General features: G+C 39.4%; 2 protein-coding genes across 8 annotated transcripts in view; one reads left to right on the plus strand and one right to left on the minus strand.

Moving 5' to 3' along the window:
• The window catches only part of SNAP23 (synaptosome associated protein 23), a 36,683-nt gene extending 22,479 nt beyond the window's left edge, over positions 1 to 14,204 (minus strand). For 3 of the 4 annotated variants that reach the window (XM_047075244.1, XM_047075243.1, XM_047075241.1), the window contains exon 1: positions 14,118 to 14,204. The gene's annotated coding sequence lies outside the window, so the exon portion shown is untranslated. The remainder of the gene's footprint in view (positions 1 to 14,117) is intronic. The other variant, XM_047075242.1, reaches the window with a different exon arrangement.
• Positions 14,205 to 17,254: 3,050 nt separating this feature from the next.
• Positions 17,255 to 22,049, plus strand: part of ZNF106 (zinc finger protein 106) — a 65,916-nt gene continuing 61,121 nt past the window's right edge. For 2 of the 4 annotated variants that reach the window (XM_047075247.1, XM_047075248.1), the window contains exon 1: positions 17,255 to 17,431. The gene's annotated coding sequence lies outside the window, so the exon portion shown is untranslated. The remainder of the gene's footprint in view (positions 17,432 to 22,049) is intronic. The other 2 variants (XM_047075245.1, XM_047075249.1) reach the window with 2 other exon arrangements.

Below are 22,049 nucleotides of genomic sequence, written 5' to 3' on the forward strand. Positions count from 1 at the left end.
AAAGATAGTTCATGGTCTGGTAACTAGTCTTACTGTTGGATGCATCTTCCCTTAACAAACATCAGATGTTATGAGAACTGTTGAATATCAGAAAATAGACTAACTACCCTACCCGATGGCCATTCTGAAATTTAACATAAATATATAATATACATAATATACATATAATAAAACCATAAAAATTCTTCAACAGACTCAAAAACAGTTAAACTAAAGGAAGAACTGGGGTGCCTGGCTGGCTCAGTCAATAGAGCATGCAAATTTTGATCTTGAAGTTGTAAATGTGAGTTCCACGTTGGGTGTAGAGATTACTTGAAAATAAAATCTTAAAAACAAAATTAAAGAAAGAACTAGAAAGACAAAAGTTATCATGGTTTTCAGCTGTTTTAAAATAATTAAGAATCTGAAATTACATTAATTTAGGGGCACCTGAGTGGCTCAGTTGGTTAAGAATGCAACTTCAGCTCAGGTCATGATCTCACAGTTCAGGAATTCGAGCCCTGTGTTGGGGGGCTCTGTGCTGAGAGCTCAGAGCCTGGAGGCTGCTTTTGATTCTGTATCTCCAACTCTCTCTGCCCCTCCCCCACTTGTGCTCTGTCTCTCTCAAAAATAAACATTAAAAAATTTTTTTTTAATGAAATTACATTAACTTTGAAAATAATACTATTGGGAATAAGGGATATAAAGAAAACAGTCTTAGAACTGAATCAACAGGAGTTCGATGTCTTCACCGATAAAAATCAGGAAGTAATAATATAATCAGGAAGTATATATATAATATATAATAAATATAATCAGGAAGTAATCAGGAAGAGTAATCAGGAAGTAATCAGGAAGTAATGGAAGTACAGCACTTTATCATTACTATTATTTTTAAAGATTTTATTTTTAAGTAATCTCTGTACCGAACCTGGGGCTCAAACTCACAACGCTGAGATCAAGAGTTGCATGCTCTTCCTGGGGCGCCTGGGTGGCGCAGTCGGTTAAGCGTCCGACTTCAGCCAGGTCACGATCTCGCGGTCCGTGAGTTCGAGCCCCGCGTCAGGCTCTGGGCTGATGGCTCGGAGCCTGGAGCCTGTTTCCGATTCTGTGTCTCCCTCTCTCTCTGCCCCTCCCCCGTTCATGCTCTGTCTCTCTCTGTCTCAAAAATAAATAAACGTTGAAAAAAAAAATTAAAAAAAAAAAAAAAAAAGAGTTGCATGCTCTTCCAACTGAACCAGCCAAGCACCTCACACACAACACTTTAAATCACCACCCATTTCAGTGTCCTGCTAACAATAATATACCAGTGATTTTATATAATAATTCATTTTATACTGGAAAGCAAAGATTTTGCATTAAAACATTCTACCAAGTTAGCTTCATGACTTATTCCTTCTTAATCACAATATAAGTTGCTCTACAAGTTATACCCATATAGTTTATTATTGTATGATAAAATTTGTGGTTCTTTTTGGCATAGTTTGATAATCAATGTATTTATATCAAGTGGAAATTTCTGTTCATAGCAGGCTAGCAGAGGAACTCCAGCATTCAAATTCTGGCCCCAAAATGTATTTGTTGTATAACCTCGGGCAAGTCAGCTAAATCTATTAAGACTTGGTTTCTGCATTTGTAAAATAGAGATAACAGGCTCTTTTTGTGAGGATTAAAAAAAGGTGATCCATACAAAGTGCTTATTATTGGTGCCTGATCCATGGCTGGTATTCAAGTGTGAGTCATTATTTTAATATTATTAGGGAAGCAGAAAGACATAGGCAAAAGAAAAGCCAAACAATGTTAAATATAAGTGACATTAATGTAAATGCAATTGAAAATAGCTACTAAATATTAATTGTTCCATCTTTGAGGCTACATTTGAATATTGAAGTTGATAATACTGTATGAGCTATGTATCTGAACTATTTTCAGGCCAGTCATGAGTCTGCACATGTCAAGACAGATATTAAACAGGTTTAAATTAAACCAAGTTTCCGGATGATAGGTACTTATCTAGGCAAATATATATATAGTTTGCATGTCTAAAAAATTAAAAACTGCCCTGAAATGGTTTTTTTTTTTTTTTCTGGCTAAGGCCAAGCAAACACAAAACTACACAAAATGTTGAAGGTTATTATATAAACTGAACAAAGTAAGACTTAAAAAAGTCAAATACTTGCTATAACTACTGAGACAAAGAATATGGGTATAAAAAAGTCTAGCAGGAAATCATCAAAATATAACTAACGGCTGTGGTGGTAAAATTGAGTGATTTTTCTTTTTTTCCCAATTTACCAAATGATCTGCATTGTAGTTACACTACTTTTAAATTTCATTCATTTATTTTCATCACAAATATGATAGCTTATGACAACCAAGAAAACAGACTTATAAGACTGGTGAAAACAAAGACAAGGAATTAATTTTAGACCACATTTCATAAGCATAATGATCAATTCTTAGCCTCTCTTGAGAGAAATCTTCTGTTGGTACATATTCACAGTAAATGTATTTGTGGAAACATTTCCATCCATTCACAGATGATATAAAGGTATAGAAATGATACAGAGGTATAGAAACAATACAGACCGATTGTCCAAACCACAAAGGAATAGAAATGATACAAATCGATTGTCCAAAACATTCTGCTAACAGATGTTTAGAGGAAAGGCCCTTGCTAAAGTTTGGCTGGGAACCATACTTCATTCACATTAGGGGGCAGAAATGGGTTCTAATGAGCTCTGAATAAGTTCTTAGTACTTTCACGGCAAAATACTAAGAGGTGGATAACGTAGAGTTCACAAAGAGGCAGAGAACTTAGCTGGAACAGAGAATTTACAACTCCATCCTGGAATACAGCCAAACTCCTGTCATGGCCCCTCACCTCCAGTGTATTCTCCTTCTCTAACCTTCCTACCAACAATGAGAATCCTCAGGGATTCAAAGAAAATGTATAAAATTAGAAGCCAATTAATAGGTAATCTGTAGAATGTGCTTTAAAATAATTCAAAGGTGGGGAAATGGCTGGGAGTACAGAGGAAACAAGATTGGCCACGACTGTTGAAGCTGGGTGAATAATACATGAAGGTCATTATGCTAATCAACTTTTTATTATGAATTATTATCAAAGTATCCAACATATACAGAAGTTTTTTTTTTTAATGGCAGCTAACTTTTAATAATCTTTACTCACCATTTTGTAAATCTAGATAGTAGAGGATTGAGAAGATTCAGAGTAACAACAAGTTAATACTTATAAACCATTATACATGCAAGACACTATACTAAGAAATAAAATACATATGTGTATTATAGATACACACACACACATTCCTTTAATCCTTACCATACTCTCTTAATCCATCTAGGCTGCTATAAAAAACAACAACAACATAGGCTCGATTTATTAACAACAGAAATTTATTTCTTATAGTTCTGTAGGCTATAAGTCTGACTAAGCTCAACATGCCAGCACTGGTCATATTTTCATGAGGGCCCTCTTTCTGGTGCAAACCTAATGCCTTACATGGTGGAAGGGGCTAGGGAGCTCTCCAGAGCCTCTATTCTAAGGCACTAATCCCATTCATGAGGGATCCACCTTCATGGCTTAAGCACTTCCCAGAAGACCCATTTAAATACCATCACACCAGGAATTAGGATTTCAACCTATGAATTTTGGTAGGAAGACAAACATTTAGTCCATAGCAAATACTATTTAATTCCACATTTTACAGATGTAGGAACTTAAGGAACAGTGAGGTTAAGCAACTTTTGCAAGGTCACAAAGAGCCAGATTCAAATCTAGGTGGACCGATGCAGAGGATGTGCTGTTACATGTATTAAAAAGAGGAAAACAGATATATTGTCAACTCATTCAAATGTGTAGCAGCTTTGCCCAAAGAAATGCATATATATGAAGTCCCTGCTTTTCCCTTTTCAAGTAGCAAGTCTAACTCCAGGATTAGCGCACATGTTACAACAGTGGTTCCCAGTCTTGGCTACACTCATCACCTAGAGGCCCAAGCTACACCCCAGACTATTTGAATCAGAATCTCTGGGGAGTGAGAGCCAGTAGATTTTAAACCTTCCCAGGTGACTTCAATGTGCAGTCAAGGCTGAAAACCACTATTTTTTATTTTATTTTTTTAAGTTTATTTATTTATTTAGAGAGAGACGGTGAAGAGAGAGAATCCCAAGCAGGCTCTGCACCATCAGCACCAAACCCAACATGGGGTTCAAACTCACAAAACCGCGAGATCATGACCTGAGCTGAAACTGAGTCGAGTCAGATGCTTAACTGACTGAGCCATCCAGGTGCCCCTGAAAAACCAGTGTTTTAGATCAAAGTTGATATTTTTAAAAATGTAGAGTCAGGTATTATCAATGATATCCTACCCTGTTATAATTCTGGTACCTAATGGAGGGGAGGAAAAAAAGTAACATTTAACAATGCAGGACAAGAATAACTTAGCCTTCAGTAAGTTAAGCACTGAATTACATATGACCCAGCAAATCTATTCCTAGGTACTTTAGAGAGAAATGATAATGCACATCCACATGAAAACTTGTACATTAAATGCTTAAAGCAGCATTATTGCTAACAGTCAAAAAGCAGAAAAACCCCAAATGTTCACATAATGGAATATCATTCAGCCATAAGAAGGAATGCTACATGCCTCAACATGTATGAGTCTTGGAAGCATCATTCAATTAACAAAACCAGATACAAAAGACCCGTATAGTATGATGTCACTTATGTGAAATGTCCAGAATAGGCAAATCCATAGAGACAAGAAGTAGATTAGTGATTGCCAGAGGATGGGGGAAAAAGGGAAAGGACTAACTACTGATAGGTACAGGGCTTGTTTTGGAGGTGAGAGAAATGTTTTGGAATTAGTGATGACAGCTGAACAGCATTATTAATATACTAAAAGCCACTAAATTGTGTACTTTATTACTTTAAAAACTTTTTTTAATGTTTATTTTTGAGAGAGAGAGACAGTACTAGCAGGAGAGGGGCAGAGAAAGAGAGAGGGAGACACAGAATCTGAAGCAGGATCCAGGCTCTGAGCCGTGAACCACGTGATCATGACCTGGGCCGAAGTTAAACGCTTATCCATCTGAGCCACCCAGGTGCCCCTAAGTTGTATACTTTAAATAGTGAACTTTAACATTATGTGAATTATACCTCGATTTATAAAAAATTGAAAAAAAAAAACCTTCAGGATGGAGAAAGAATATTTGGAAGAAGCAGTCAAGTAAAAGTAAACAGTATGAGTGAGAATCAAAAGGAAGAAAGAAATCATTAATTTTGTAGCTTTTCCTATGCTGAACAATTTTCTGCCATAGCATAAAATATGGAGATTCACTTAAAATAACTGATAGTAGCTATCTATAGAGTAGGCACCATTGAAATACAAAACTTGGACTTTATGTTCAATGGAGCCCCTCCTTTCTTCTCCAGGAAGAAAAATGGTGGCTGGAAAAGAGGATAGAACAACCACGTCAAGAAATAAACCCAACGTACTTCTTTATTCAGATATAAGTATCGTTTGTGTTTAAAGCAACTTATGGGTGGGGTGCCCGGCTGGCTCAGTTGGAGGAGCATGCAATTTAAAAAAAAAATTTTTTTTTTTAATGTTTATTTATTTTTGACAGAGAGAGCGCGCGTGCACGCATGAGCAGGGGAGGGGCAGAGAGAGAGAGAGAGACGCCGAGTCGGAAGCAGGCTCCAGGCCCTGAGCTGTCAGCACAGAGCCCGACGCGGAGCTCGAACCCACAGACCGCGAGATCACAACCTGGGCCGAAGTCGGACGCCCAACCGACTGAGCCACCCAGGCACTCCAGGAGCATGCAATTCTTGATCTTGGGGTTGTGAGTTCGAGCTCCACATGAGGTGCAGAGATTAGTTAAATAAATAAAAACTTAAAAAAATTTAAAACAGCTTCTTGGAATTCTGAAAACATGCCTTTCCACATCTTTAAAAGGAAAAAGAGTCCAAGTTTTCTTTCTGTCAAGGGGAGAAAAAAACTTAAAAAAAAATTTTTTTAACATTTATTATTGACAGACAGAGCATGAGCAGGGGAGGGGCAGAGAGAGGGGGAGACACGGAATCTGAAGCAGGCTCCAGGCTCTGAGCTGTCGGCTTTGAGACGAACATGGGGCTTGAACTCACAAACTGCGCCATCATGACCTGAGCCAAAGTCAGACACTTAACCAACTGAGCCACCCAGGTGCCCCAAGAAAAAAACTTTTTTTTAATTGGCACTTCTGGCTGTTATTAATAACTAGTACAAGAGAAAGTGAAATTTAAAGAAGGCAACATCAAAATCCTTATTTACATGTTAGTGTATCTGAAAACGCTGAACTGTTTTTTGAGACTTAAAATGGTCATTATACAGGTTAAGCACCATTATTTTCTACCAATAAATCTTAATGCCACATTAAAAAATTTGTATAGTTTAAATATTAAAGGCCAAATTGGGGCGCTTGGGTGGCTCAGTCAGTTGAGCATCCAACTTCAGCTCAGGTCACAATCTTATGCTTCCTGAGTTCAAGCCCTGTGTCAGGCTCTGTGCTGACAGCTTGGAGCCTGGAGCCTGCTTCAGACTCTGTGTCTCCCTCTCTCCCTGCCCCTAACCCACTCACATTCTGTCTCTGTTTCTCTCAAAAATAAATAAACATTAAAAAAATAAAATAAAATAAATAAAGGCCAAAAATGGAAATGCCCACCCCAGCTTAAATGAGATGGAATGAAAATATTTTAAAAATTTTACAGATGATTTTTATTTGCCTTACACAATAATGCATTTTCTAAATTTTCTTTAAAGAATCTTTTTTTTAAAATTAATTAATTTATTTTGAGAAAGACAGAGACAGTGCAAGTTGGGGAGGGGTAGAGAGAATCCCAAGAAGGCTCCGCACTGGCAGAGCAGAGCCCAATGTGGGGCTCAAATGCACAAACCGTGAGATCATGATCTGAGCTGAAACCAAGAGTCAGACGCTTAACCAATTAGCCACCCAGGTGCCACTTTTCTAAATTTTCTTTAAAAGGATTTATTTTACTTGTAAGTTTTTATTTTAATTCCAGTTAACAGTGTTATATTAGTTTCAGGTGTACAATATAGTGATTCAATAATTCCATACATCACCTGGTACTCATCACGACAAGTATACTCCTTAATCCCCATTACCTATTTAACCCAATCCCTCACCCCCTTCCCAAAAAGTTGTAAACATATACTGGTTTTATAGATAGGTTTCACAATACTCTATTACTCTATAACTACATTAACAGCAAGTCTATGCAATAACTATAAATCATTGATAGTGAAAAACTCTAAAAGATAAAAAATGTTGCAAGTTCCAAATGACACAAGAAATAGTGATATAAATAGTATTTTTTTTTTTTTTTTAGCATTCAGGATGTCTGTGGGTAGTTCAATTCCCACATCTATAAAGTTTTCTTGACCACTGTTTAGAATAAAATGATGATTTTTAAAAACCAAAACTCTCAAAAGATAATGCAATATATACAAGAAACTTTAAAATTTTTCCTACTCTTTGGCCTTGTTCTGTTCTTAACAATGTAGAAGTAAATCACAGATACAAAGATACATTAGCCCCAGTTTTATTTATTTATTTATTTATTTATTTATTTATTTATTTATTTATTTTCGGCGGGGGGTGGGGGGAGGGAGAGAACGGGCAGGGGAAGGGCAGAGGGAGAGAAAGAATCCCAAGTGGGCTCTGGGCTGTCAACACAGAGCCCTGGTTGGGGCTTGATCTCATGAACCATGAGATCATGACCTGAACCAAAATCAAGAGTCGGATGCTTAATAGACTGAGCCACTCAGGCATCCCAATTCCAGTATTATTTATAATGTAAACAAAACAAAACAAAAGGAAGCCACTAAGCCACAAAGGAACCAATGATAGGGGATATGACTGAATAATTATGGTATAACTACATGATGGAATATTATTTTTGAAGATTTGGGTTCTTCTATATTTTATTTTAATCAAATCTATATATGTACATGGTTTGAGAAGTCAAATAGTTCCACAACAGTAATAAATAGCAATTCCTCTGCCCTCCCTCATACCCCAAACCAATTCCTGCTCCCAGGACCCCAACAGCAAAATTTTCAACAGTATTAGTTGTTCCAGTGTTTAATCCCAAATTCCTAAATCATATGCTTCATATGCTTCAATTCTGGATATCACCCACAAACTTTCTACAATGAACATATTTAGCTCTTATACCTCCCCATCTCCTAGTTTTATATTTGCCCTTAAAAACTGGCTGGCTAATAAATTCTTGGCTGGAAATCAGAAGTCCTGAAGCAACAAAGAAATCTGTTTAACTGTGGCTATCTCAGTCAAATGTAAATGACCTAAATATCTTTCCTTCAGGGGTGCCTGGATGGCTCAGTTGGTTGACCATCCAACTTTGGCTCAGGTCATGATCTCACAGTTCATGAGTTTGAGCCCCATATGGGGCTTGCTGCTGTTAGCGCAGAGCCTGCTTCGGATCCTCTGTCCCTCACCCCCACCCTCCCCTTTCTCCCTCTCAAAAATGAATAAATATTTAAGGGGAAAAAAAGCCTAAAAACAAAAATTTTCCTTCAAAGAACATTTTTATTAATCCCAAGGAACAAGCGTTCCATGGAACATGACTTAGAAACTACTAACCTACTGAAATTTCTGCTTAATTTATCAGTTATATGGGAACAAAGTTTCTGTTCAATTCTTATCTCAGAGAATAGTCTCTGAAAATAAACCTCAGAGGTCATCTAGTCTAACTTATTTATGCTAAGAGAATAAAATGCAATACTTCTGGCTCTTTCCATAATACATAATCCTTCCTAGGGGAGGGGGGTGGTCCTTCTTGGAACAGACCTGACGATAACTGAAGAGGTAACAGTTCTCGGATGAGAACTGTTGTCTTAGAAGGGCACGCCAAACCAGGACCCAACTGAAGAGGAAAACAAGGCCAAGGTTGTCAGAAGAGAATGTGGTGTTATCTAGCTATGGTGACTCCCCCATAAGAGCTGAGAATTCCCTCACACTGGTGGATGGAGAGTCTAAGAGAAAGCAGTTATTAGCAGAAACCTGTGGTCTTAGGAGGGCATGCCAGACCAGGGCCCAACTGAAGAGGAAAACAAGGCCAAGGTTGTCAGAAGAGAATGTGGTGACATCTAGCTATGGTGACGGCCTCAGAAGAGCTGAGAATTCCCTTATGCTGGTAGATGGAGAGTCAGCAGCCTACCTAGTCTGGAGGCTTGGCAGAAAGAAATCCCAGTCCCAGAATACATCCCTCTTCATTCATTCCACAAACATTTTTCAAGTTATTTGCTATCAAGTAAGGGAACATTTTTTTTTTAATATTTGTTTATTTTTGAGAGACAGAGAGAAAGAGACAGAGTGTGAGCGGGGGAGGAGCAGGGAGAGAGATACAGAAACTGAAGCAGACCCCAGATGCGGGGCTTGTACTCACGAACCGCGAGATTATGACATGAACCGAAGTCAGACGCTTAACAGACTGAGCTACCCAGGTGCCCCATTTTTAACATGAGACATTTAAAAGGAAGAAGGAAAGGATGCTCACATACAAAAAGTACAGGTGTACAGTATTTCAAAATACTCAAAATACTCTAGGTTATACCAAAAAGAGTCCATGCTCTGATTAGGAAATTTAATTATTTCTGAAGGCATTTAGATGAGAGCTTTACTTATGTTAAGATTAGTTTCCTCCTTTTACTTCCTCTCTCAAGGTTCTTTTCTACTTCCTTCTATGGGAACAACTTTAACCATTCTTATGAAGCTCAAAAACTATGTAAATAGAAGAAGTACACCACTAAATCATATCTATTAAACATCTTGGTTTCAAAGGGCACTGAAGCACATGATTCAAGACAGAAACCATACTAAGTGAGAAAATACCACTGAAAGTCAGGAATCAAAAGATCAAAATTACACTTCAGCTTTACAGAAGCACAGTTTATAACTTAATTGCTGATGTCCAACACCTAGTATTCAAGTCCTGGAACTTCCCTAATTCTATTCTAAGTGACCAGAACATAATTCTAGGGAGGTAGATCTATATGTGATTACAATCACATTGTTGAACTGAATCACACTGTTGAAAAGAAAGGCTATGGAAAAAGAAAAGGAATGCTCTATGGGAGTTAGGAAAAAGGCTCAAGAATGCAGCATTCATTCTCCAGGTTGGAAAGACATACAATCTGGCTGACTTAAGAATGCTATCTGCTAAGGAGACAGCAAGTGCGAGGTAGGCACAAAGCTTCACCTTGCCTGAATAAAGTATTTACCCAAATCATCCAGGTATTTTGGCTCCGAGTCCAAGTTCACCTAGAAGTTTTCTGGCTAGCTTCTCAAATATTCTGACAACAGGAATCATATGCCAGAGATAGAGAACAGTAGCAATCAGGTCCCCAGAAAATATCTCCTCACAATAGGTTAAAAGAGTGACACACATTCTTGTTAATACAACAGGCAATACAGTGTGGTGGTTAAATGCCCAATACTTGGAGGCATAATGTTTTTAAATCCTATTGTTTAATTTACTTCTTTATGCTTCAGTTTTCATTAAATGAGAATATAATGTTTATTGGAGCATTATAAGGATTGAGTTAATTCATGCAAAGCATTTAAACCTTGGCTGGCATGGTTTATAGTGCTCAACAAAGCTACTATAATTTTTCATAATAGTTATTAAACATCTCTTGTGATTTTGATTTGTGAACCAAAATCCAAGCATGATCAACCCTAAAAAAATTGTGATTTTGCACTATCAAAGAAGTGTCACAATGTAAGGACTCAGTAGTCCTTATATTACATATGCAGTAATATATTGTATGTATGTGCGTACAGAGTGGGTAGGGTGGGGAGACACAGGAGACAGGTTGTGAAGGGCTTTGTATACTCTACAAAGAAGTTGGGAATTTTATTTTATAAGCTTTAAGAGGTCATCTAAATGTAATCTCCGTTATCAAAGCATTGTTCAAATAAATTTAAATGCAAGTTACAGATCTCACAAAAATCAATATGATGAGGGGATTCCAGAAAAGTACACTCATCAGTGATATAAATATTTTAGTAGCAATACAACCTAAATTGAAATCAAAACCAAAATGTCAGTGAATTTAAATGAGGGCAAATAGAACCCCACCTCCACCCCCAGTCTTACAAAAAGAACAGTACATGCTGTTTCCTGGCTCTACAATCCACTTCCTCCAATTGTTGGGAGGCACTGGATCCATCTGTGTCAAGTCTCTACCCACCACAACAAAGAAAAGACCAGTCCTTGTCATCTAGTTCTCTCTCGATCTACAGAGCTACAAACAAAATATGGCACTAGAATCAAAAAGTTCAGCACTCTTGGATGCAAGCAACATCATATATTATAAATATACATAACGCTAAGTATAAACACAACTAAAAAAACACTCTTCCAGAATGTTTAAAACACAGGAACGAAAGGAAGAAAAAAAAGCACCTTAATTCAGAAGAAAAAAACCAAACAGTAGCTGATTTCACTAAAATGTCAAAGAGCTAACATCCTCTTTTTTCCCTTTTGCTATTCTAATCTACTTTCATCTGGTGAGACCAGATAAGTAAGTTTGCTAGAATTGTGTCACAACGGTGAATGCCATCACTGGGTCCAGTGGCCTAAACCAATCCTTAATTTTAAAGTGGGTAGGTTATGGGGTGCCTGGGTGGCTCAGGGTTAAGCATCTGACCAGTTCAGGCCATGATATCAAGGTTTGTGAATTCGAGCCCCACTTCAGATGAGCTCCGCTTCTCTCTCTCCTCTCTTTCTCTGCCCTTCATGGGATTCTCTCTCTCTCTCTGCCTCCTTGATCACTTGTGCCCTTTCTCTCTAAAAAAATTTTAAAAATAGACTGAGTAGGTTAGTTCCAAAGCAGTATTTTCCAGAGTGCAGAGTAAGAACACAAGATGATTTCAGCTGTTATATAAGCAATAGTTATGTATTTAAATAGTTTTTATTTTTCGGGGCACCTGGGTGGCTCAGTCGGTTAAGCATCCGACTTCAGCTCAGGTCACGATCTCATGGTCCGTGAGTTCGAGCCCTGCATCGGGCTCTGGGCTGATGGCTCAGAGCCTGGAGCCTGCTTCCAATTCTGTGTCTCCCTCTCTCTCTGCCCCTCCCCCGTTCATGCTCTGTCTCTCTCTGTCTCAAAAATAAATAAACGTTTAAAAAAAAAAAATTAAAAAAAAATAAAAATTAAAAAAATAAATAGTTTTTATTTTTAATTATTTTAAATGTTTATTTACTTATGGGGAAGGGGGTGCAGAGCCCAATGTGGGGCTCAAACTCATGAACTGTGAGATCATGACCTGAGCCAGAATCGAGTCAGATGCATAACCGACTAAGCCACCCAGATGCCCCTAGCAATAGTTACGTATTTAAGTTACATGTATATTATAACGTATACTAGAAAAGGGAATAAAATACATAAAAACCATGATTTCACAGATTATCACTTTGGAAAAGTGTAATGTTGAAAACAAATCTATTAAAAACATGAAATATTGCAGATGATCTTCTAAAAGGCAAATTTTACAATGGTGGTATGGTTCATGATGGGTGAAATACTGACAGTTGTCCCATGAACAACTTGGGCCTGTTTCTTTGTTTACCTGCTTCCATCTAGGTTCAAGGCTGTGTTCCGAATAATTAGAAAAGGTGTGACCTTTGGTTAAGTGAGCTTGCTACTATGTTTAAGCAAACACTACTATTTACAGGAAAGAGTGTTATACTGTTAAGAATAGTGTCTATAGGAAAGAGTGTTAAGAAAATAATGGCACAATAATCCACTGCTATCCTGGAACTAGGATAACAGCAATTCTCTAGTGTATACCCATATACCACAAGCACCCCGCCCCCCAAAAACCCAAAAACAAAAATAAAAAGCCTACTAACACTGATAAATATTTGAGCTGAAGGCTGTTGCATGATCATTTCATTCACTTTCACATCATCTGTCAAAGGAGCATGGTAATTGTGAAAAGAAGTGTTTCTTCTAATATCTATATGAATATATTCTTTCTCATTACCTCTTGCCAAAGGAACAAAAGACAATTAACCATTAGATGCTTTAGGCATCAACTGTGATTATGGAAGAAACATTATTTTTTAAAAATCTTACTATGAAATATTTTAAGGTTAGATTTCAAAGTATTCTAGCTAATGAGGTCCCATGCATTTAAAGTGTGATATTTTCCAGGCTGGGCAAGAACGTGGGAGAACCATTTCTACCTGACCATATTTTACCTGCACATCTGAAAGCCAGTCTTAAGGGCACATGGAATAATATTCCTCTCAATTCTTGAACTATCTGCTACTAAGAATCTATATTATTTTCACATGGCCAAGGGAACGCTGTCAGAAGCTACCAGTATCCAAACAGCCCTCTCCAGTCGTCCACCTACTCCCTGAAGATGACTAGCAAAAGGCAAAACGACACTCCCTCCTCATCTTCCGTTCCCAACTTTGACGTCTTTCGGTTTTCTCTACTCTCATGTACCTTTCCTAATACTGTAGTGATTAATGACTTAAAAAAGGTTGAAATGAAACAGTACTTTCCAGTACTCTCCCCCTACCCACAACAACTCCAGGCTGGAACTGTGAAATTCGTTTTACGGATCCTTCGTGCGTCTGCAGTACAGCCACGAGGTAAGAATGGACTTTCCTAGAGAGCCTGGACTCTCCAATGCCACGAACCTCAGAGACCTTCAAATAACTACTTCAGAGTTATCTGATCACTTGTGGTCACCGTACAGTCTTCTAATCACGACCACAGCAACACTGTAGAGGAGAGGGAGTGGGAGTTTACCTCTGCTTGGTTTTGAGGAGGGGACCAACGAACCACCACCCCATCACCCTTCCTCCGCCGCCCCTCGGTAGTTTCCTGGCGCCTCGCGTCCTTGCCCTGGGCCCGACCTGCCCAGTAGAGGCAAGAGCACTCCCCCCCCCCCCCCCTTAAGCCCGACCCCACGAACTTTTAAACACAATAATACTCCTTCTTCTTGGGACCTGATCCCAATCTTCAACCCGACTAGCTCCCTCAACCCCACTCCTGGAAGCTCACCAACCAGTTCCGGCCACTCCTCTCGCGCCGCAGCGGCTCGGACACCCCCAGACCGGACTTGGAGCTGCCTCCTCCTAGCGCCTGCGTGCGCCGGGCCCGCGCGCCTGCGCACTTCCCCGGACGCGCGGGCGCGGACACACCCCTGGAGCAGGAGCCAATCACCTTCTGAGGGGTTTAAATCTCCCTGCCACGCAGGCGAAGAGCCTGGGGAGTCGCCCGTTAACCGGATAATTCGAATCCCTCCCGAAGGTGGGATATATTCATGCAACAAACATTTGTCGAGGGCAAGCCATCTGCTGGATGATTGCTGAAGAAAAGGAGACAAGAATGCCTTCCTTGCCCTCCAGGATCTTTTGATCTACCTAGATTGGAGATCGATATGTAAACAAATAATAGTGGGTAGAATTTAGTGAGTGGCATCAGGAAGTCCGAGGCGGAGTCGGTGCACAATGAAAGCTGCACCTTATCCTTAGGGATGTCTGGAAGGGTTCCCAGAGAAAGCGACTTTTCAATCAGGAAGGCTAAGTAGGAATTCTCCTAGAAGTCCGGGATAGAGGGTGATAGTTTTCCAGCCTGCGGAAACAGCCTTTGCCACTAGGAACATAGCACTTTCTGTAAATTCCTTGTAGTTCATTCTGCTGAGAGGCTTAGAGCTCATCGTGTATCTCCAGGTGAAGTGGGGAATAACCTTTAAATAGTCGGCAACGGGCTAGATCTTGGTAGGTCTTGCACTTTATACTGGACTTTAGTGTGCAAGCTTAAGTGAGCCTGGACTTTATACTATGGCTACAGAAATCCATTGAAGGGTTTTAAACAGGTCCAGGAACTCTTCTGGGTACCTCTAAGAATAGAGCACAGTGCTGGAAATTAATAATTAAAAAAAATAATAACAGCACTTCGAAGGAATCTACTTCTAAGGGTCAGGAAAGTGAACCCTGAGAAATATCTTTTGTATATTGTAACACAGAGGTCATTGGTGATCTTAGTGAAAGCTATGTGGTGGAATGATTAAGTTGAAAGATAGATTGCAGCAATTTCGAGAGAGGGGAGGTGCAAAAGTAGGGAGAGGTTATAAAATGCTTTTGGAAAGTTAGGCCTTGACCGACAAGGGGTCAAAGTTTTTGTTTCTGTTGTTTGGATTTTTGTTAGAATTAAGACAGGAGAAACTTGAGCGTGATAGGCAACATACAACTGAGGGGGAAAAATAGTTGAATAAACAGAAGTGTTAGTAGGTAAAGATCTTGAGAGAATAAGAGTAGAGACAATCCAAAGTACTGGTGGGAGGAATGGTGTTGGAAGAGAAATAAAGATATCTCCTCAATTATAATAAGAGGAAGTATGTGTCTGTAAGTGTGTATGTTTAGTAACAGGAAGTTAAAGAAGTTCTCATCTCATGACCTCTGTTTTCTTTGTGAAATAGGAGATGAGGTCATTTGCTAATAGAAAAGGAGTTGGGGGTTTTAAGGAAAGTGGAGAAGTTTTCGAATATGGTTGTATAAAGTGACAGAACAAGTTGATCAGAGAAAGACTGGAGGACTGGTGTCAGTGTCAAGGGCCTGTATAAGATTGGTAAAAATGAACTCACCCTCTTCTATCTTGGTGTGTGGCTTTCTTAAGCACCAATCACTTCTTATAGGCAGAAGTGGACAAAATGTATGGTTGAGTTTATTTATGGTGTATTTATCCATGGTGTAATGCCATGGTTCTCAATCAGGAACATTTTTGTCCTTGAGCGGACATTTGGCAGTGTCTGGAGACATTTTTGATTGTCAAGACGACAGGGATTGGGGTGGCAGATATAAAGGGGATACTACAGGCATTTAGTATCCCGGAATGCTAAGTATCCTGCAATGCACAGGACAGCCCAAGAATCATCTCCAAAATATCAATAGTGCCAAGGTTAAGAAACCCTGATCTAGGATTACCTTGATGCTCACCAATGGCTGACCTTGGTCTTCTACAAGATTTTCTTTGGACTATGGCCCTCAGCTTATAGGGTAAAGTAGTCCTTCCATTGCATGCCTTTAAAGGAGAGTAGAATGAGCAGCATACCTCAGACCTTGAGTGTTTAGAAGAATTGTGATGTCACAAACACACAATTAGAATAGTTCCTCAATCCTTTAGAAGCAAATCTGGGGGTGCTTGGGTGGCTCAGTCAGTCGAGTGTCTGACGTCGCTTAGGTCATGATCTCACAGTTTGTGAGGTCAAGCCCGTATCAGGCTCTCTGCTGTTAGTGCAGAGCTGGCTGATCCTTTGTCCCCCTATCTCTCTGCCCTCTCCCTGCTTGTGTGCATGCTCTCTCTCTCTTTTTCTCAAAACATAAAAAAAAAAAAAAAAGAGTTCTAAGCAAGTCTGGACTTACACATAGATGAAGGTGCTTGCTTTGATTTTAGGTATTGCAGGTCTTGTTAAACATAGACATTATCAGAAGCTCAATAATATGGGAGGAGTAACACTTCACAACATTATTAATCCTAATGTAACTTGGTTTATCTGATTATTTGTAGTCACTAAAATAGGGAATGTGTATGGGCTAAGTTTAATAAAGAAATATATTAAATATTAATAAAAATATAATCATTGGTATTCATGTATTGTTCACTCTTTGACAGGCACCCATTCATGAATAGGAACGTGACCTATATTATGTCTTTTAATCCTAGCAACACCCTGAGAGATAGCATTATCCTAATTTTAACTGTGAAGAAACTGAGGTTCCAAGAAAACTTGTAATTTGCCCAAAGTCATAAGTTACTAGCGGCTAGATCAAAATTTGAACTCAGATATCTGTCTGTCCTCAAGCTCCTGCAACATCCATTAAATTTCAGTAAATTTTCCAAGGCAGGAATGGTTGGAAATGTAGCTTAAACAATTGCCACTGCATAAAGGGAATGCTGGGGATTTAGGAAGAGAGTAGAAGCAAAAGGAAGGCCGGGGAAGAACAAAGAGAAAGAAAAAGGAACGAGGAAGGCTAGTCACAACTGAGTTCAGTGCAGCAGAGTAACTTCCTCAAGCTTGCCTGCCGGCCTTTGATCTTTCTTTTTGCGTAAAGCTTCTTTCCCCTGTGTCCGTTGTTCACCCTCATGTGTTCAAATAAAGCTAGATTATTGAGAAAGGCGGACAGCAAAGGGAAAAAAAAGGGGAGCGTGACGGTGGCGGTGTGCGCCTGCGCGCTGGCGGCGGCGGCGGCGGTGCCCGGCGGGGAGGGGGTCCGGAGTGGGCCGCCGGACCCAAAACTGAGTGGGGGGGCCTCAGGGAGTCCCCTCGCCGGGATCTTGGCGGCCTGATGGAGTAGGAGGGGTCGGCTGTGAGTGTGAGTATCGAGGGTCGGGCTGCGTTGAGGCGTTTCGGAACGGGAGGGTCCCGGTGGTCCGCGCCTAAGGTTTGGGGCTGCAGGACGTGGCCGGGTTTTTGCTCGTTCAGGCTGCGGCACAGGGGCAACCCCCTTCTCCCGGAGCCCGCGCGGTTTACGGGCAGGCGGTGCTTCTGGCTTCGGGATACAGATTCTCGCGGGGGCGTTCCGACTCTACTTCCAGCCCCGGCAGGAAACGTGCCTGCAAGAACCTTGACCTTTAGGGGAGGCCGCTGACCTCCTTTGGTCCCCGGTTCCTTTGGGATCCCGCAGACCCAGGTGCTTAAAGGCCTCCGGGTCACAGGCCAGGGACACCTTTCGACCTCTTGTGACTGACAGCCTCCGTTCTTTTTCCTCCTTCCGTCTTCTTTCCGTTTGGGATGCGTCTTAATAGCTACGATTTATGGAGCGCTTACTACGTGTCAAGCTAGTATTTAGTCTGAATCTCGGTGCATAATTATGGGGAGGAGATGCTTTGCACTCAAATGCTTTGAGTCTGTTCAATTTAATCATCTTTAAGAGTCAGCCTAACCATTTTATTGGGAAGTTTGAGATTTCCTTGGCTCTTAGCAACGTAGGACCATCCGAGTTAAGGGAAGTTCTTCTCTTACCTAGCAAATGGGTGCTTTATCTACCATAATGGTTTATATCGAATTTAGCTAAGCCGAAATAACTTGTGAGCACTTCCTAAAAGCCTAATAGTATTCCAAACGCCATGGGAAATCTTAAAATGTGTTCTAAGCCCTGTTCTCGAGTTTGGTTGTGAATGAATCCATGAAATATTTAGATTCAGTTAGGACTTATTTAGCATCTGCTGCATTGTACACTCCGGTGTGTCACAAAAAATTGATGAGATACTGTAATGGCAAGTGGATTTTTGAAGCATATTTCTGATGAGGTACCTAAGGGTTTGACCGTAATTTGCTCAAGCTAAACTAACTAGGGTAAGTGGTGAAATTCACATATGCCAAGTCTCCTCTTTTTCCTGTTACACCAAGTTAGATATTCTAAGCACTTTTGGGAAGCAACTACATTACAGTTACAGTTTCTAGAGTTAACTCCTGAGTCTAGAGAATGGTATGTGCTTTTAAAGGTACTAGAGGGGCACCTGGGTGTCTCAGTTGGTTGAGAGTCTGACATCGACTGAGGTCATAGTCTCAGCTCCTGAGTTCGATCCCCGCATCAGGCTCTGTGCTGACAGCTCAGCCCCAGGGCTTTGGATTCTATCTCCCTGTCTCTGCCCCTTCCCCAGCTCACACTCTGTCTCTCTCTCTCAAAAATAAATAAACATTTAGAAAAATTAAAGAAAAATAAAGGTACAAGGTAGTTTTTGAAGAGAACTTCAGCATGGGTTGGAAGGTGGTAAGAGGGTGTGAAGGAATCTGGTGAAGTTAGTTCATAATCAGTTGATTTGATAAAGAAGAGAATCTAAAAAGGAAAAACTGCAAATAGTAATTATTTATCTAGCTTAGAGCACAGCACATGTAGTCTGCTGTATAAGAGGCTTCTGTACAAGAAAAGGAAGGAATAATGGTAGATGCTAGATGAATTGGTTCTGGGGCCAGGAATGGCTCTGTGAGAAATATACATGTTATCCATTTCCTAATTCAAACATCATAGTGGGAAGTTTAGGATTAATTTGTGTATCCAGTAAATAACATGTAGGCAGACAAGCACATTGAATGTGCTATCTCCAATTGAAACCTTATAGTCAGTTGGGTTTTTTTTTCTCTTCTAATCTGAAAGAGACTATCAAGAAATTAGAGTTCCTAAGTGTTCATCAGTAGAGGACTGGTTAAGTAAAGTATGCCTTTGTAAGAATGAGCCAGCCCTCTGTGTGCTAATACTGAGTAATAACCAAGATACATTAAGTGAAAAAAAAAAAAGTGAAAAAGAGGTTTCACAACCGTGTGTGTGTGTTTAAACTGTGGTTATTTGTGTATATATATATACCTAGAATATCTCTGGAAGAATTCAGAAGAAACTGGTAACAGTGACTGGAAGTTGAAGTGGCTGAGAAACAGGAGTGGGAAGGGAATTATTTTCTGTATAAGTTTTTAAGAATTTCTTATGAAAACTTTTAAACATCCAGAAAAGTAGAGAAAATACTATATTGAACCCATGTAAATTGATCATTCTTTTTCAAATTTGCTGTTACATTGCTATTTGCTTTTATTCCTGACATTTCACCCCTACACACTTTAATACATGTCTCTAATGAAAAGAACATTTTCCTGCATAACTCAATAGCATAATCACACGAAACAACTAATTCTTGTATGTTATCTAAAACCTAATCTTTATTAAAATTTCCCCAAATTTGGGGCACCTGGCTGGCTCAGTGGGAAGACCATGCAACTCTTGATCTCAGGGCTGTGAGTTCGACCCCCACGTTGGGTGTAGAGATTACCAAAAAAAAAAAAAAAAGAAAAAAAAAAAAGATTTAGAAAATTAAATTAAAAAATTTCCCCAAATTGCCCCCCACTTATTTCTTCTTTTTTACTGTTTTTGATCCTATTTCCAATAAAAGTTTATGCATTGCATTTGGCTTTTATGTCTCTTGAAATCTTTTCAAATCTAGAACAGTTAACTTTTTTTTTTCTTTTTCATCATAACTTGTTGAAGAGACCTGTCAATGATCTGAATTTAACTGATTGATTCCTAGTGATATCACTTAGCTTGTTACTGCTAACAAAGGTAAGGTAAATGCTTGATTGGTTTCAGGTTAAACACTTTGGGTACAATGTCATAGGCTATGCTCTATACTCTAGTTTTTCCGCTATTAGTGATAGTAGCGGGTGATAGATAGTGATTGATTAGTGGGTTCAGGTGGTAAATTGGAGTTCTCCATTAAAACCAGCTGTACGCCCGTTTCTATGTTAAAAATTTGAAACATGTTACCTATTGAAAATGTAAATAATTACCTTTAGAAAGAAAAGCTCACAGCAAGAAATTGCTTCTTCTTTTTTAAACTGAATCCCTGATTACTAGGTGGTAGTATCTCATTTTATAGAAAAGGAATTTGAAGTTCAGAAAGATTAAAATTTACTTGGGGTAGTAAACCTATTTTTTGTCTACTTCAGAGGTCATGCTTTTCCACCAGATTTTGTAAACTATAAACTGGTGTATAAATATAAAATTATTATTACTCCTAGTAGTTATGTTACTTGTCCCTTTATGTCTTTTTGGATAGGTAATCAGTTTCTAATTATATTAGACTTTTTTGGAGTATCAGTAAACTGCGATAGGTCTCTTTAGTGTGATGAACATTCTGAAAGTTCAAAATATATGTGCAAGTTAAACTTCTTAATGATTTCTGGAGTTTCTTTATTTTTTATTATTTTTTATTTTTTCAATATATGAAATTTATTGTCAAATTGGTTTCCATACAACACCCAGTGCTCATCCCAAAAGGTGCCCTTCTCAATACCCATCACCCACCCTCCCCTCCCTCCCAGCCCCCATCAACCCTCAGTTTGTTCTTAGTTTTTAAGAGTCTCTTATGCTTTGGCTCTCTCCCACTCTAACCTCTTTTTTTCTTCCTTCCCCTCCCCCATGGGTTTCTGTTAAGTTTTTCAGGATCCACATAAGAGTGAAAATATATGGTATCTGTCTTTCTCTGTATGGCTTATTTCACTTAGCATCACACTCTCCAGTTCCATCCACGTTGCTATAAAGGGCCAGATTTCATTCTTTCTCATTGCCACGTAGTACTCCATTGTGTATATAAACCACAATTTCTTTATCCATTCATCAGTTGATGGACATTTAGGCTCTTTCCATAATTTGGCTATTGTTGAGAGTGCTGCTACAAACATTGGGGTACAAGTACCCCTATGCATCAGTACTCCTGTATCCCTTGGGTAAATTCCTAGCAGTGCTGTTGCTGGGTCATAGGGTAGGTCTATTTTTAATTTTCTGAGGAACCGCCACACTGTTTTCCAGAGCGGCTGCACCTATTTGCATTCCCACCAACAAGTGCAAGAGGGTTCCCGTTTCTCCACATCCTCTCCAGCATCTATAGTCTCCTGATTTGTTCATTTTGGCCACTCTGACTGGCGTGAGGTGATATCTGAGTGTGGTTTTGATTTGTATTTCCCTGATAAGGAGCGACGTTGAACATCTTTTCATGTGCCTGTTGGCCATCCGGATGTCTTCTTTAGAGAAGTGTCTATTCATGTTTTCTGCCCATTTCTTCACTGGGTTATTTGTTTTTCGGATGTGGAGTTTGGTGAGCTCTTTATAGATTTTGGATACTAGCCCTTTGTCTGATAGGTCATTTGCAAATATCTTTTCCCATTCCGTTGGTTGCCTTTTAGTTTTGTTGGTTGTTTCCTTTGCTGTGCAGAAGCTTTTTATCTTCATAAGGTCCCAGTAATTCATTTTTGCTTTTAATTCCCTTGCCTTTGGGGATGTGTCGAGTAAGAGATTGCTACGGCTGAGGTCAGAGAGGTCTTTTCCTGCTTTCTCCTCTAAGGTTTTGATGGTTTCCTGTCTCACATTCAGGTCCTTTATCCATTTTGAGTTTATTTTTGTGAATGGTGTGAGAAAGTGGTCTAGTTTTAACCTTCTGCATGTT

Source organism: Lynx rufus, unplaced genomic scaffold (genome assembly GCF_022079265.1).
Source record: "Lynx rufus isolate CCGP_SWC_20201006 ecotype Redwood Valley unplaced genomic scaffold, mLynRuf1.p SCAF_13, whole genome shotgun sequence".
NCBI classification, from domain to species: domain Eukaryota; kingdom Metazoa; phylum Chordata; class Mammalia; order Carnivora; family Felidae; genus Lynx; species Lynx rufus.